Raw genomic sequence first — 14,908 nt, forward strand, 5'->3', positions numbered from 1 at the left:
CCCTTCCTCCCCTCCCCTACTACCCTTCCTTCCTTCACTACCCTCCCCCTCCCATTACCCTTCCTCCCCACTACCCTTCCTCCCCTCCCCCACTACCCTTCCTTCCTTCACTACCCTCCCCTCTCCCATTACCCTTCCCTCCCCTCCCCCTCCCTCCCTCCCTTCCCTAACCTTCCCTTCCCCCCACTACCCTCCCCCTCCCTCCCCTCCCTAACCTTCCCTCCCCCACCCCCTTCCCTCCCCCCACTACCCTTCCTTCCTTCCCTACCCTCCTCTCTCCCACCCTTCCTCCCCCCCCCTCCCCCCCTCCCCCACTACCCTTCCCTCCTTCCTTCCTTCACTACCCTCCCCTCTCCCATTACCCTCCCCCACTATCCTCCCTCCTCCCCCCTTCACTACCTTCCCCCCTCCTCCCTCCCTCCTCCTCCCCCTCCCCCCTCCCCACCCCCTCCCCCTCCCCGTCCTTCACTTCCTCACCACGACCCTACCTCCTTCCTCACCACCTCCTCCCTAGCCTGCCCTCCCGACTACCCCCCTCCCCATCCCCCTCTCCCCCTCACCCTCCCTCCTTTCACTACCTTCTTCCTTCCCTCCTTCACTACCTCCCTCCCCACTACCCCTCCCACCTCCCTCCCCATTACTCCTTCCCCCACAACCCTCTGTCCTTTCACTACCCTTCCCTCCTTCACTACCCTCCCTTCCTTCATTACCCTCCCGTCCCCACTACCCTCCCCTTCACTACCATTCCCTCCCTCACTACCCCAGGGCAGGAGCAGGAGCAGGACTCGGGGTGTCGGGGCAGGAGCGGGACTTGGGGTGTCAGGGTAGGAGTAGGAGCGTTTTCGAATCAGTGGACTACGGGCACGATTATGATGTGGTATACCTGACTTTAGCAAAGTCTTCGACAGAGTTCCCCACGAAAGACTAGTACATAAAGTGGAGGCTCGTGGAATTGGAGGAGATATTCTAAAATGGACTAGGGCATGGAAACAGGAAACAGCGAGTAAGCATTAACGGCACTAAATCCGATTGGGGTAACGTCACTAGTGGAGTACCCCAAGGCTCAGTACTTGGGCCATTACTATTTATTATATTCATACACGAGATATATATAGGTGTAGACAGCAACATATGTAAATTTGCTGGCGACACTAAAATAGGGCGTGTAATTGAATCTGACTCTGCAAAACTACAGGAAGATCTAAAAAAAAAATCGAATGGTCTGAAAAATGGCAGATGAAATTTAATGTGGAAAATGTAAAGTATTTAATCTAGGAGATGTAAAGCAGGACCTGGGGTGTCGGGGCAGGGCTCGGGGTGTGGGAGCAGGACCTGGGATGTCGGGGCAGGGCTCGGGGTGTGGGAGCAGGACCTAGGGTGTCGGGGCAGGGCACGGAATGTTGGAGCAGGACCTGGGATGTCGGGGCAGGGCTCAGGGGTGAAGCAGGACCTGAGGTGTTGGAGCAGGACCTGGGGTGTCGGGGGCAGGGCTCGGGGTGTTGGAGCAGGACCTGGGATGTCGGGAAGGGCCTGGGTGTTGAAGCAGGACCTGAGGTGCTGGAGCAGGACCTGGGGTGTCGGGGCAGGGTCGGGGTGGGAGCAGGACCTAGGGTGTCGGGGCAGGGCACGGAATGTTGGAGCAGGACCTGGGATGTCAGGGGCAGGCTCAGGGTGTTGAAGCAGGACCTGAGGTGTTGGAGCAGGACCTGGGGTGTCGGGGGCAGGGCCTGGGGTTGGAGCAGGACCTGGGATGTCGGGGCAGGCTGGGGTGTTGGGCAGGACCTGGGGTGTCGAGGCAGGACCTGGGGTGTCGGGCAGGGCTCAGGGTGTTGGGGCAGGTCCTGGGGTGTCAGCAGGGCTCGGGGTGCTGGGGCAGGACCTGGGGTGTCGGGGCAGGGCTCGGGGTGCTGGGCAGGACCTGGGATGTCGGGGGCAGGGCTGTGGTTGGGCAGACCTGGGGTGTCAGGCAGGACCTGGGTGTCGGGGCAGGGGCTCGGGGCAGGACCTGGGGTGTCGGGGGCAGGGGGTGCTGGGGCAGGGGGCAGGGCCTGGGGTGTCAAAGGGCAGGTGTTGGGGCAGGACCTGGGGTGTCGGGGAGGTCCTGGGTGTCGGGGGCAGGGCTCGGGGTGCTGGGGGCAGGACCTGGGGTGTCAGGTAGGGTTCGGGGTGTTGGGGGCAGGACCTGGGGTGTCGGGGCAGGGCTCGGGGTGTTGGGGCAGGTCCTGGGGTGTAAGGGAAGAACCCTTTACTCCATCAGTTTATGCCTTTAGGCTGGTGTATCATTAAACCCCCTCCCCTTGTATGTGTCGGGGATTTGTATAAGTATGCTATTTTAGTGAAGAACACGTAAGATGCGTAGCACACTATCACCAGAGTGACCCGTCACACACACACACACACCGCGTGACGTGACACGAAGAGGCTGGAAAACTTTATCGCTCAAACTGTTTAAACACATCACAGTGGTGAAACTTTGTTCTATAATATAAAAAGTATTGATCCTAGAGTCCGAACTCCTAAGTGGTGGAACAAAGGTGAAAACGATATAGTACAGTTTAAATTACTAGAAGATACCGTACACAGGTGTCATAAATCAACTGAGTTAACTCACATATTAACCAGACACTCGCGATTCTACTCAAGTTGACTGATGGTACTAACACTTCGAGGTCTATGGAGTCTTTAACAAAGCTGGATACTAAGTCGTGAAAAAAATACTGGGCGCAATTGGATGGGTGATTCTCGCAAATTCGGAGCAGCATATCTGCAGAGAGAAAAACACAAACATTAATGAATGATGAGGCTATTGCTAGTGAAAGTTTTAAGTTTGAATAAATTTATAGTGTTTTATGTCGTTACCACCAGGGCATACAACACAACGGGAATGGTGTAGGTCGCAGGGTGAGCAGTTGTCATATCATATTTATTGATAAAATTGGAGGGTTTTGGTGATACAATGTTGAAGCTAGTATCTGTCACCAGTAAGTCAAGGGTTCGAATCCTGCTTGGCTCGGCCATACGTGAGACGGGTGTTATCCAGTGTGACCCTACCAAACATTACAGATTTCCTCCTGGATAGACAACCGCCCGAACGGCTAGCAAGCTGATAAGTGGTGAAATCATTGAATTGATAACTAAATTTTTGTTTAGCAAAACTGGTGATAAGATATATATACATGTAGATAGTTTATAGAGTTTGAAAAGTTGAGATATTAATGGTGGGTGATCTTGAAAAAAAATCAGAATTAGGTCGGACTGGAAGAGGAAGACGTTGGCTGTGACAGTCTAGAAAATAATTCTATGATTCTTAATAAGTATTTTTTTAAGTTTTGAAGAGGTAAATCAACCCTTTGTGTTTAAATTATAGAGCGCCTCCAGATACTCATCCACACTGACCAATGTGATCGTAAACTAAACGATGGTAGTCACTCATAAAAGAAACGGCCCCCCTGGGCGAGAGATCTTGTAACGAAGCAGGTCAGTTCTGGTAACAGTGTACCTATGTAAGGGGTGTGGGGGGGGGAGGGGGTGGATCACTGCCTTCTGCATGAACCACTGCCTCGGGTTATGTCTCGTTTCATGAACAACTAAACATGGTGTATATATTATACCAAAATTATGTTAACTTTACGTTTTCTGATAATTTCGGTCCTTCCAACACCACCCTTAACCCCATGTGCTCTCTGTTGGAGTCTTTCTCTAGGTTTGTTCATTCTGCAATAAATATCGAACAAACATTTAGCCATTTTCCGACATATTTGTCTGTATACGACCACGGAGGTTTATAATGTGACTGAACTCATATGAATAACATACAGGGTATCCTTACGTCGCGATGTTTGAGACCATATTGCCCCTATGGACATTTCTGCCCTCCCTCTCGACACACCCACTCAAACCATGGTCGAATAAATATAAGAAAAACTTTTTTTTTTTTGCAGAATAAGTTTAGTTTGGATATAAAGTGTAGGTATAATGCAATGAATAAGGTTAAATTAGTGATGATATTAGGGTCTTGTAATATAATGCCCAAAGGTAACATAATTATGCACCTCGTATTAGTTGTTCATGAAACGAGACATGACCCGAGGCAGTCATTAGTGCAGAAGGCAGTGATCCCCACCCCTAACGTCAGGTTACCAGAACTGAACTGCTTCCAATTACAAAACCTCTCACCCAGGGGGCCCGTTTCTTTTATGAGTGACTGTACGTTCCTATGTAAACACGCCCATCGCTGCTCACACAAGCCAGTTTGTCTCCCATACTGTAATGCACCATCCGTCTGTTTCTCGTAATCACTAGCAAATTGAGATGATCGCTCCCGTCGATATAATCATTCGCTGGATAGGGCGTTAAAGTGGCATTCACTGAGGTAACGAGCGACCAGCATGATAAAACTGTCGCCGACCGCCATCAGTGTCTCGTTCCTACTGATAACGCCACCACAAACACGCTGGTGAACCACAACCAGGCCTCTCGTCTTGGAGCACCCACGCCCTCCCATAGGGGCAACAGTAAGTCACTCACTACCAAGGATTTACAAAGATGTATGTACAGTCTCACCCAAAAGTTCGTTAACTCTCCCACCAGCTATAGCTGCACTGCCTCCTTCAGATGTTTGAAACTGTCTCAGTACTAACCAGAATATGAAACCGGTACGAATAAATCTAAAGGTTCGAAGTAACAGACTCAAGTTCATACGTCTGAAGCAGGCAGTGCAGCAATAGCTGGCTGGGAGGGTTAACGAACTTTTGGGTGAGACTACAAGTCGGCCTAAATCATTGGAATTTTAGTATCACTTGAAGATTGGGCATCCCAGCTTATTTCACCTGATGGTTAAACTCCCAATAGCTACCTGAGGAGGATACGTTAGGTTAGCGCTAGGGTGTTTAATTAAAAGGTGAAATAAGTTGGGGTGACAAATCTTCAGGGAATCCAAATTTTGACCCATACAGGCTCTCGCAAAATTAGTCGTCATTCTACGTCTCCGTCGTCAATCTATTGGCAATCGTCTGCTATGCGCCTCCTGCTTACATTATCATCATTATGTAAACTGCACACTACTACTACTACTGCTAATATATATATATATATATATATATATATATATATATATATATATATATATATATATATATATATATATATATATATATATTGTATATATATATTTATCATCGTTTTATGGCCGCTTACCATGGGTTAGCAACTTCATGCTGTGCAGTCTCCTGCACCAAGGTCTATTTGGACCTAGTTCTGCACTCTGCAGGTCATTTCTTACAATCTCCCCATATGTCATTCTTGGCCTACCCCTGACCCCTCCCTTCTTCTCTCAGACTCACGTACAGTATCTCCTGACCCATTTGGTCTCCTCCGTGCAACACATGCATGAACCATCTAATCTCACAAGGACTTGCCATGTCAGCCTACCTCAGTGAATCACGCACTTGATCATTTACTTTTTGTTGCTAATCGGAAAATTGTGAATATGAATTTCTGATCATCATTACTTATAAGCATTGTAGTTTAAGGCATAGCAGTATGATCCACCTAGAAAAATACTCCATTGTTCGGAATACTGTACACATTTATTCATATATTTAATTAGTAAGCGTACCGAAAATCTAACACGGAATAAAAACCTTCTGACTACAAAAATGTTCCTTAATTTTCTTTAAAATACATCAGTATATTCTGATAAGTACTTTATTTTTAAGTTAACCAACTACACCACCCAATCAGGTGGAAGGAAGGTATTTATCCCAGAATTTGTGATTCGTGAGTAAGTAGTCGACTGGTAATTGGTTGAGACCGCCATTACGTCACAACTTGGGCGCAGTTCTCAACTTGTCAGACTCGTCGCCAGTGTCCGACCATCCAGTAGTATCCACCAGGTCCCACGGTTGTTATTTTGTTTACTAACACTAAAAAGGAGCAGCAATTTGAACGTCGTTACTTATCAAAGAGTCTGGGCACTCCGGTTTCTTCCTGTACTAACACTGGCCAATGAAAGAATTACTCAAGAAGAGACCAACCGTCCGACCGGCTAATAAGCTGATAAGTGGTAGAAATGATAAATAAATATATACCCTACGCCCGTGATTATAGTGTGCCTGAATGGACAGTGTTATTGTTTAAAACCGGACTTGTGCTGCTGATATAGAAAGAATCACACCCTGATGTGCTCTTAGTGATATGCCTGGGATTTTTGTTTTGTGAGATAATATGACGCCAGGTTGTGGTTGGGCGGACAGATACAAGTGTGTGTTGAAGGTGTAAAAATGCATATTTTATTTGCTATTAAGGAATGAAAATCAGAAAACATTTAAGGTATGTACCTGATTTGTATGGTAAATTTATAGTTTCAGCCACAACTACTGTTCGACCACATTTTTGTTTTTCCCATGGTATTTGGTGTAATTCATTCGGATATGACCTTTAATTTTGTCGGAAATGAGTTGTTTTGGACTTTTATCACCCCCTTCCATACAGCCTGACCTAACCAACCAAAAAAACCTACCTAACCTTACCTAACTTCCAAGTGCTTTGTTTAATATAGTGGGGACCACTTATTAAACAGAAAGCGCTTATTTTGATATCTGGTACCAATGAAAGCAACTTTATTGAAGCATCGTGGTTTAATTTTATGCTTTATGTGGACGTGAGAGTAAAGCTCGGACCGAACGGTCAGCTGTAAACAAACAGACGCCACGCGGTGACTGCAGATTTCCGTTAATTTTTTACGTGAATTTACTTTCTCGGTTAATATCCATTTGCGACGGAAGTGGTATTAGAAAAAGTTGTTCCTATTAACAAGACATAACTAATGGTAAACACAAAATTGCAATAACCCTAACCGGGTTGTGGCTGAAACTATAATAATACCGTTTGGATACCCTTCTGAAACTTCGTGTTAATTTGTGATGTGTAGTTACTAGAATTGGTAATAGTGAAGCAGACGGTTAACACTAGTTGTTTGATTTAGTTCATTATTTCCACAGATATTCTTTGGATGACTTAAAACAAAATCTCTATCAACGCTTTTGCGTCAACTGAAGTGAGCAGGGAATGCATAAAGGGGATAATTGCTGGATAAAACACGGCGAAAAAATAGTCATATGACACTAAAATGATGTCTACGTGTTTTGTACGTAAAGAAATAATTATTTACCATAAATAGTCAGCCGAAAAATCTGCCGCGTCTGCGCGCGTTGTCGTCCGCTCTTAAGTTTGGTTCACTAACTGATCGTAATCTCACGTCCACAAAAAACGTAAAATTCACCATGCTGTGTCCGGCTTAAGTTCTCACAGATGGTCTTAAGAACATAAGAATGGAAGAAACTGCAGCGGGCCTATTGGCCCATACTGGGCGAGTGTAGGACAAAAGCCCCCTAGGAGAAAAGTCCCCCAGGAGAAATAATAAGAAATTTTAAAATAATGATTTTATTTTTTTACAGTTTATGAACACTTCTCTAACCTAACCTTCGGGAATTCTGTTATAGTTATAAAGTATACAAGGAATGTTTATTAAATCTGCAATGACGTATGTTTTGCCTACTGGGGTAATTACTCCCCCTGACATTCAGTGACCTCACTGGACCCTTGGGTCACCTCAGTAAATACAGAATGAACATGAAGGTAAAATGTATCGTTTTTTCCTTCTATTTATTTAATAATGTTCTATATCAGAATTGAAAGGGTTATTATATTCTAATTATTTAAATTGTAATAATTTCATATTTAAATCTGTATATTTTTAATATTTCTAATGACCCCCTCTTTAACATAAAAACAGGGGGCTTCTGTCCTATTTTGCACTTTTACTCTGAGGGGCTTTTGTCCTAGGGGCTTTTGTCCGGGCCCCGTGATCCCAGACCTCCCCATCGTGGACGGATTAACACATAGCCGGTGTTGTTGAGTGTCACGGGCAGTTATCACTGGGTACCTGGGACCTTACTTGGGTACGACTCAGATGTTAGTGTTGAGTTGTTTTTCACTGACTTAAGCACTGTTCACCACTATTCAACACTGGTTCCATTACTTTCCTAAATGAAATAGTAACTTCTGGAGAACTTGTTGATATTCCGGTGGGGAGGAGGGTTCAGGGGAGGGAGTTGGTATGGGCCAACATAACAGTTGACCTGGCTGCTGCCAGAGCAGCGCCAGGTACGTTTTGACCCTTCGGTGGTCTAGGATGAAGTCAATGGTTCGTGTTTCGTTAAATACAAGATTATCTATATTTGTTAGGTTAGGTTAACTTTATGTTTTAACAATTTTAAATAAAATAAGGTAAGATTTTTATAGTTTATAGATTATTTTTTTAAGCATTTGTATATGAAGGTCAGATATGATTAAAGCACAAAATTACATTAGCAAAAATATAAAGTTAACCATTAAAGCCAAAACGGGCTTTAATCATATATTTATTTACCCGAGTATATATCTCTTTGTCTACTCTAGAACTTTAGTATGGTATTGTATTACTCCAACATGTTGGTGGTACAGCGGTAATGTGCTTATCTCTCGCTAATGTGTCAGTTAATTTTTCCTGTGTGACAGATGTGAGAAGGGGGTTATCCATTGTGATTACTACACATAACAGGTTTTCTAATGATTCACCGGTTTCCTCCTGTAATAACACTGGACATTTAAGTTCATAAAGTAACAAAGAACGTGTGTCAATAATTAGGATGTCGGCCGTCCAGACCAGGTAGGTCATCAGTGCTAAGGGTGAAGCGAACTATTCTACCATTCTACCGAGCTCTTTTATATCGTTTATCCCATTTTACCTCAAATTCTTTCTTGTAGGATTTTTTTCTGTCGGTTTTTATATTTATCTTTATTTCATTAATTTATAGGATTTCTATTTTTACTGCAATTTTTATGCTTATTAATATATTTGTAGGCCAAACGGGAATAAGGTCTGAGTATTTAAATTTTTCAAACACTTCATACCTTAGATTTTTTTTATTCACTTCTACCATTCTATTTTTTTTCTTAATAATCTTGGTATTTAACTATTGTATCTATCTCCTTGGGTTTTCCCAGACATGTTTTCCAGTAAGGTTTTATGTTAGTTGAATGGTCACAAAAAGGTAAGGGTCGGACGTCTTTGTTACCCTGTCTGCATTGTTTGTGCTTACAGACTCCACTATCATCACCGAAAACATTAATTTTATTTTCACCATGTTTGTTGTGACTTACATTTGTAGAGAAGACATTATGGACATAAATGAAAATGCATGTAAAATTAACCGGGGGGCTTACAGCGCCCCCCGGGACTCCCAGATATTTAGGTTCGCTTCACTCGCCACCCCACCCTCTTGGGTACTTATAATGAGGGGGGCCTCCACAAAGAGGCTGCCCATGGGCCTCCACAGGTCTAAATCCGGCACTGCTTGTAGCGTCTGCGCTCTGGAGTCATCAGCTTTGGTGTAAAAATAGCGGAATCCGCCACCCAATGGAAATATCTCGGTCACTTGCTTGACACCGATTACACTTATAAATTTTTTTACCCAACTTGACCAACTTCCATAAAGTGTTACCTCTGTGGGTCGTTCCAGCTAATATCTTTACATAATTCCTATGTTTCTTTTTTATCGCCGAAATCGCCTCTTCTCAAGTAAATTCGAAATAATTTTTTTCATATCTCGCCGCCAGATCTGTATTCTAAAGATTTAGAGCAAACGTTTTTCTTAAATCCCATGAAAACTAACAACTGTTAACTTCACCTTTTCTCTCACTTAATAGGTTAAATTTTAATTACAGTATATATTACGTGAATTAACGGAAACTTAATCATCCTCGAACTATACTTAAAAATAGCGGAAAAGCGTCAGTGTGCAGGTATGTCGAATTGATAAAGTATCGTGTCGTACCACTTATCCGGATTACCAGCTACAGTATTATGGTTCATTAAGTACCAAGGAAGCCAACTGCCGGACACTCCATACTCTTGTCTCACCGTCAACCTTACAGGTATCATCACCACCACCATCATTCTTGCAATATTTTATCAACATTACTGACCAGGTCATTATGGTGCGCATTCTGAATTCTAGTAACTTTTCTGTTTTGAAATGGATTAAAATATTATATTTTATAATATTAATAAAATGAATATATATTTTTTCTCTTTGAATGTCACGAAATTTTTGACTACAGTATACTGTATGCAACAGCGGTCAGGAAATTTTAATGAAACTCAAGATACCAATCCTTATGTGTAAGATGATTATTGTAGAAAATATTTATCATAATTACCGTTCAAAAGACGTAGTGTGTGAAGAAGGAAAGGTGGCAGTGTGAGTCACAGACAGGCTGGCGGTGATACGCGCCACCCTTGAGGCTCGGCGAGGCTACTACACCTCAACATTCTTCGCTCGCATCACAGAACAATAAGTCTTTCCTGTTTTGTCGCCCACAACCTACGGAAGTCACTTTATGGTAGTCTATCCAAAATTCCTGGGAACTTTGGGGGCATTTAGTAGCTTATTGTGGTCCTGCTTCACTTAAACACTTCTCATGATCCCCCCCCCAGTTCTTTTGCCATCTATCTTTTTATCTTTACCGTTAAGATATGCTTCACTAGCCTTGCCACACTCAATTAGTTTAGGAATATCTTCTTAATACAGTATAAGACGACTGCAATATTTTTAATAAACCAGTCTTGACCACCGTCAACGTCTCCCATTATATTCTGAGCCACAAAGGCTAGACGTCTCATAAACTAGTGTGATATCGGATAAAAGATACAAAGATTTTCATCCACCTAGAACTTGGATATTAAAATAGTGTTGTGTTGAGAGAACGTAGTGGCACAGAGCGCGTCGCTGTGTATGTACTGTACAGTAGACGTTGGGCGACCATTTTTGCCACCATATTTTGTATTCCACTATCGACGTCTAAGAAAAAAAATATTTGCTAAAAAATACAAGTACACAAGTTTTGCTTGTGGAACACAAACAGCATCGTCTAGCAGTTGCTGAATTTCATTGCTATTTGTAAGATGTGATCACTGACAACGTTTTTGAATAAGATCCGTCGTTCAGTTTGTGATCTGGTAATAAAAAAAAAATATAATATATATATATATATATATATATATATATATATATATATATATATATATATATATATATATATTGCTAAAAGATCACTAGCGTTCAAGGCCGACGGCAGGCTTGTGTAATCCCTAAAGATAAATTCTTTAACTTGAGAGCGAAGGAGTCCAAGGCATATAAGGGCGATCTGGATCCTTTCGGCTATAAGGAGAATTTGCATTATTACATTGAAAATATTCAGTTGATGTTAAGGCAGGTGACAGCAAGACTCGGCACCTGCGGTCATCACAAAGTGTGTGTGTGAAAAGCAGCAGCTGATTGACAGAGGCTGTCCAGGAAGAAACTATTGGACGCCGCTCGGGAGGTACGGACTTAGGGAGTCTTGGGTGTTCGTACGTTTTTTCCTTTGGGGAAGTAGGTGGACAGATCGTTCTTTTACACAACAAAATACCGTAGTTGATATTCCAGTAACTTTTAAGTACTACTTGGTTGGGGTAAGGTTGTCCTTCCTGGCGGACGCCCAATGAGGGGGAGTTAGAGAAGGCTCCAGTTTCTCTCCTGGGCTATGGTTGTTAATGCTTCTGTTTGTTTATTACTATATGGACTGAGGATAATCCCATCCTCCTCTGGTGTTTCATACTGTCTTTTCCCAGCACTTTACTTGTGGCGGCAATAGACAGTCTAGCAGATAGATAGCCGTGGTGTGAAGCTACTCTCTCAAATGACAACATACCTGTAGGTCGCCTGTGAGAAGCTAACAGCTTACACATGAAACGGGATAGCGGACACCACCATGACCTATGCCGTCACCAACATGTTGCAAGAACACTGGCTATAATTATTAATGAATACAGAAAATCGTGTTTATTACTTTTGAACTTATTTTTGTTATATGACGTGGAATGCCACATTTTTTTTCGCGATCTGAAAAGCCTTTAAGAATTTATTGAACGTAAACGACATTGTTGTGCGGACGGATGAATGGAGGTTACCATTACATACATCTTTTTTTCTTGTGGTGAGGGTATATGCACACTGATAAGAGTTCGCCTTGCGAGCGAATGGCCACGATGTCGATTCGTACCAGAGTAAAGGATGGGGTTCCCTCTTGTACACTCACCATGGTATCGGGTCTAATTGTCGATGGTGTAACAACCCTCCGGTGTCCTGGTATACTGCCAGGGGAGTGAGGCAACTCGCTGGCTGCTGAATACTAGGAATCGTGAGATGGACCGACCCCCTTGTCCGACCACTCTGCATTGTAATATATATATATATATATATATATATATATATATATATATATATATATATATATATATATATATATATTTATATATATATATGGATTAGCACACTATTATTTCCACGGTTATAGTCACGACTCATATTGGGGTGAAGCAACATAAAAGATCAAAGTATCGTAACCTGAAGCACCGATCACACTGCATACTATCATCGACTTTTTTTTTACAATATTGACCGGCGTACAATGCGTTTTCGCACTGAAAGATGCTGAAATAAAAGAGTGCCCAGAAGAGACTTACCGTATCTTGCCAGCTGGTGTTGAACTTTTCACTTCATAATACTGTCGTTTATTACGGCATAAACACAAAGGAGTACACATCAAAGTTTACACGCTTTTCTTCATCACTAGTGACCTGGAGGCAGGAGTGTCACTCACACGTAAAGTATATGTGAAGTAACCAAAGTGAGAGAGTGTGCGGCCAGGGTTTAAGAGCGGAGAGGCGCGCCTGCAACATACGAGTGCCGTGCGCAGACTGCTCGGCGCACACGACCTCCCTCTCACCCACTCCCATCCGCTGCCCGGCTGTACAGGGGATTATCTCAAGATAATTTTATATCTAATTTAATCATTTTCATAGTTGCTGGAGCCCTGGGCAAGAGACCCTACAACACTGATGTACGGCAGTTTATTACTGCCAGCACCCCACAAAGAGAGGAGGTAATAACTGAAGAAACTTTGCCTCCAAATAAGGAATGTGTTCCTGTGTCTGCCTCTGTACCTTAGTTTGGTGCATCTTATGTTCAGAGATCTGGAATGGTAAGTTAGCAGCGATGAACCGTGTTATTGACCGGGACAAAGGGACCTACAGTATGCCTTAATACATGTACAGCAATAAAAAAAAATACATATACAGTATATACTGTATATTGTTGTCTGCCACAACTGTTGAACCTTTGCTGAAACATTATATGTGAATATAATATGTAATGTTCTTATTTACAAATTATAACAATGCCGCTCTCTACAAATATTATGAAGTAATTATTTTATTTGCTATATATTAAACGTAGTTACAGTTTTCTTGCTGTTTGGTAGTTGGTATTGTTTGTTTCCACGTGTAGGAAGGTGCTTGTTGAGACAGTCAACCACTCCTCGACGGTAAAATTGATACCACAAATACACAAGACGCCATGTCATCGGGACACTAGGCTGTCTCAGTTTGAAAATATTCATATGCGAAACGAAATGTCGGCAGTGTATCCCGAGTCTTGTTGTGCAATTGTAGTGTAAAATAACACCGGAAAACACAATGTTCATTTGAACACTACAACCTTGATGTTAACATGCCTCTTCCATAGTAGTTTTGTCCGTGGTGTGTAATGGTAAGGGTTATCCTTGGCTTCTGCACGAGTTTTGCCTCATCCCCCCAAAAACAAATTCTAATTTATGTATATTATTTCTGGTATTGTCCTCCGCCTTCTGAAATAATGTAAATTAATTTTCCTTATACTATTACCTGGTGGGTTATTATAATACTAACAACAATCACCCCTGACATTGTGGTGACAGTATCTTTCAGCTTCCCCGTCAATACCACCAGACTTCCACACGCAGTAAAAGGCATCAGAGAGGACTTTGTTACAGTGTTACATTATTCCGACCATCTTGAGGTTGCCGTTTCGGGGATCATAGCGGATTATGACTCTTACGTCTAGGGTCACTCCTCGACCTGGTGCAGGTCAAAGCAGCATCATTCCCGACAGTCTCCAACCTAACCATCGGGATTGGAGCCCACTGAGACTAGGCCCCAATTCTTATGATCTGTTTGGGGCCTATTTGACCAGTCACTCTATACATCACCTCCCACACGACTGATCACCGTGGAAGTTATTTTTCCTCTAGCTGGGAATAACAGGATGTAGCCAGTCACCAGCCTCAGTACAGCACCCACGCCTGTTGCATGTAGTTGACATGTGTTCTTACATCCTTAGATAGGAGAAACATTATCACAGCATCCTTTAGTAGTCTTGCAGCTGTGGATGCCCTTCAAGGGTTGAGTTGCACGGCCCACTCCGTAAAACCCCTTCATGTGCCCAGCTCTCCTTGGGCACCACACCGTTGTGTAGGGTGTGGCAGCAATCATTTGTTCGCCACATCCTTGTATAGGGTGTGGCAACAATCATTTGTTCGCCACATCCATGTGTAGGGTGTGGCAGCCACCATGTTTCGAGCACACAGTCGGGGCAGCTTAGATGACCCACTGTGTGTCGGACACACACGGACGGGGCTGAGAGCGGCGGGCTGGAGGCCCTGCAGGCTGCCCCACTGCCCATGATTTACTGACACGGTCACCACCTAGTCCCCCTACTATTATTGCCGCTCTTCCCTCCTGTGTCCAGATTTTCTTCTCGATCGTGATTTTCTGTTTTCTTAACATTAAAATATTTTCCAAGTGTTCCTTCATTCCCTAAACTTCATTTGTTTACTACATCTATTGTATTGCTACTTGTCGATCCAAGGCTCACGTCTTTCCTCCTCTTGCTCACCATCGTCTTAAAAAGTTGACTAGTACATCAGCAGCTCGTGTGGTCCACAC

The 14,908-nt window shown here is 43.4% G+C and overlaps 1 long non-coding RNA gene across 1 annotated transcript in view; it reads right to left on the reverse strand.

Annotated features, from left to right (window-relative positions):
- Positions 1-2,718: 2,718 nt before the first annotated feature.
- LOC121863751 overlaps positions 2,719-14,908 on the reverse strand; it is a 65,175-nt gene continuing 52,985 nt past the window's right edge. Inside the window, exon 3 of the long non-coding RNA XR_006088453.1 lies at positions 2,719-2,764. This is a non-coding gene — a long non-coding RNA (uncharacterized LOC121863751). The remainder of the gene's footprint in view (positions 2,765-14,908) is intronic.

This window comes from Homarus americanus, unplaced genomic scaffold, assembly GCF_018991925.1.
Source record: "Homarus americanus isolate GMGI-L3 unplaced genomic scaffold, GMGI_Hamer_2.0 scaffold40248, whole genome shotgun sequence".
In the NCBI taxonomy this organism is placed as follows: domain Eukaryota; kingdom Metazoa; phylum Arthropoda; class Malacostraca; order Decapoda; family Nephropidae; genus Homarus; species Homarus americanus.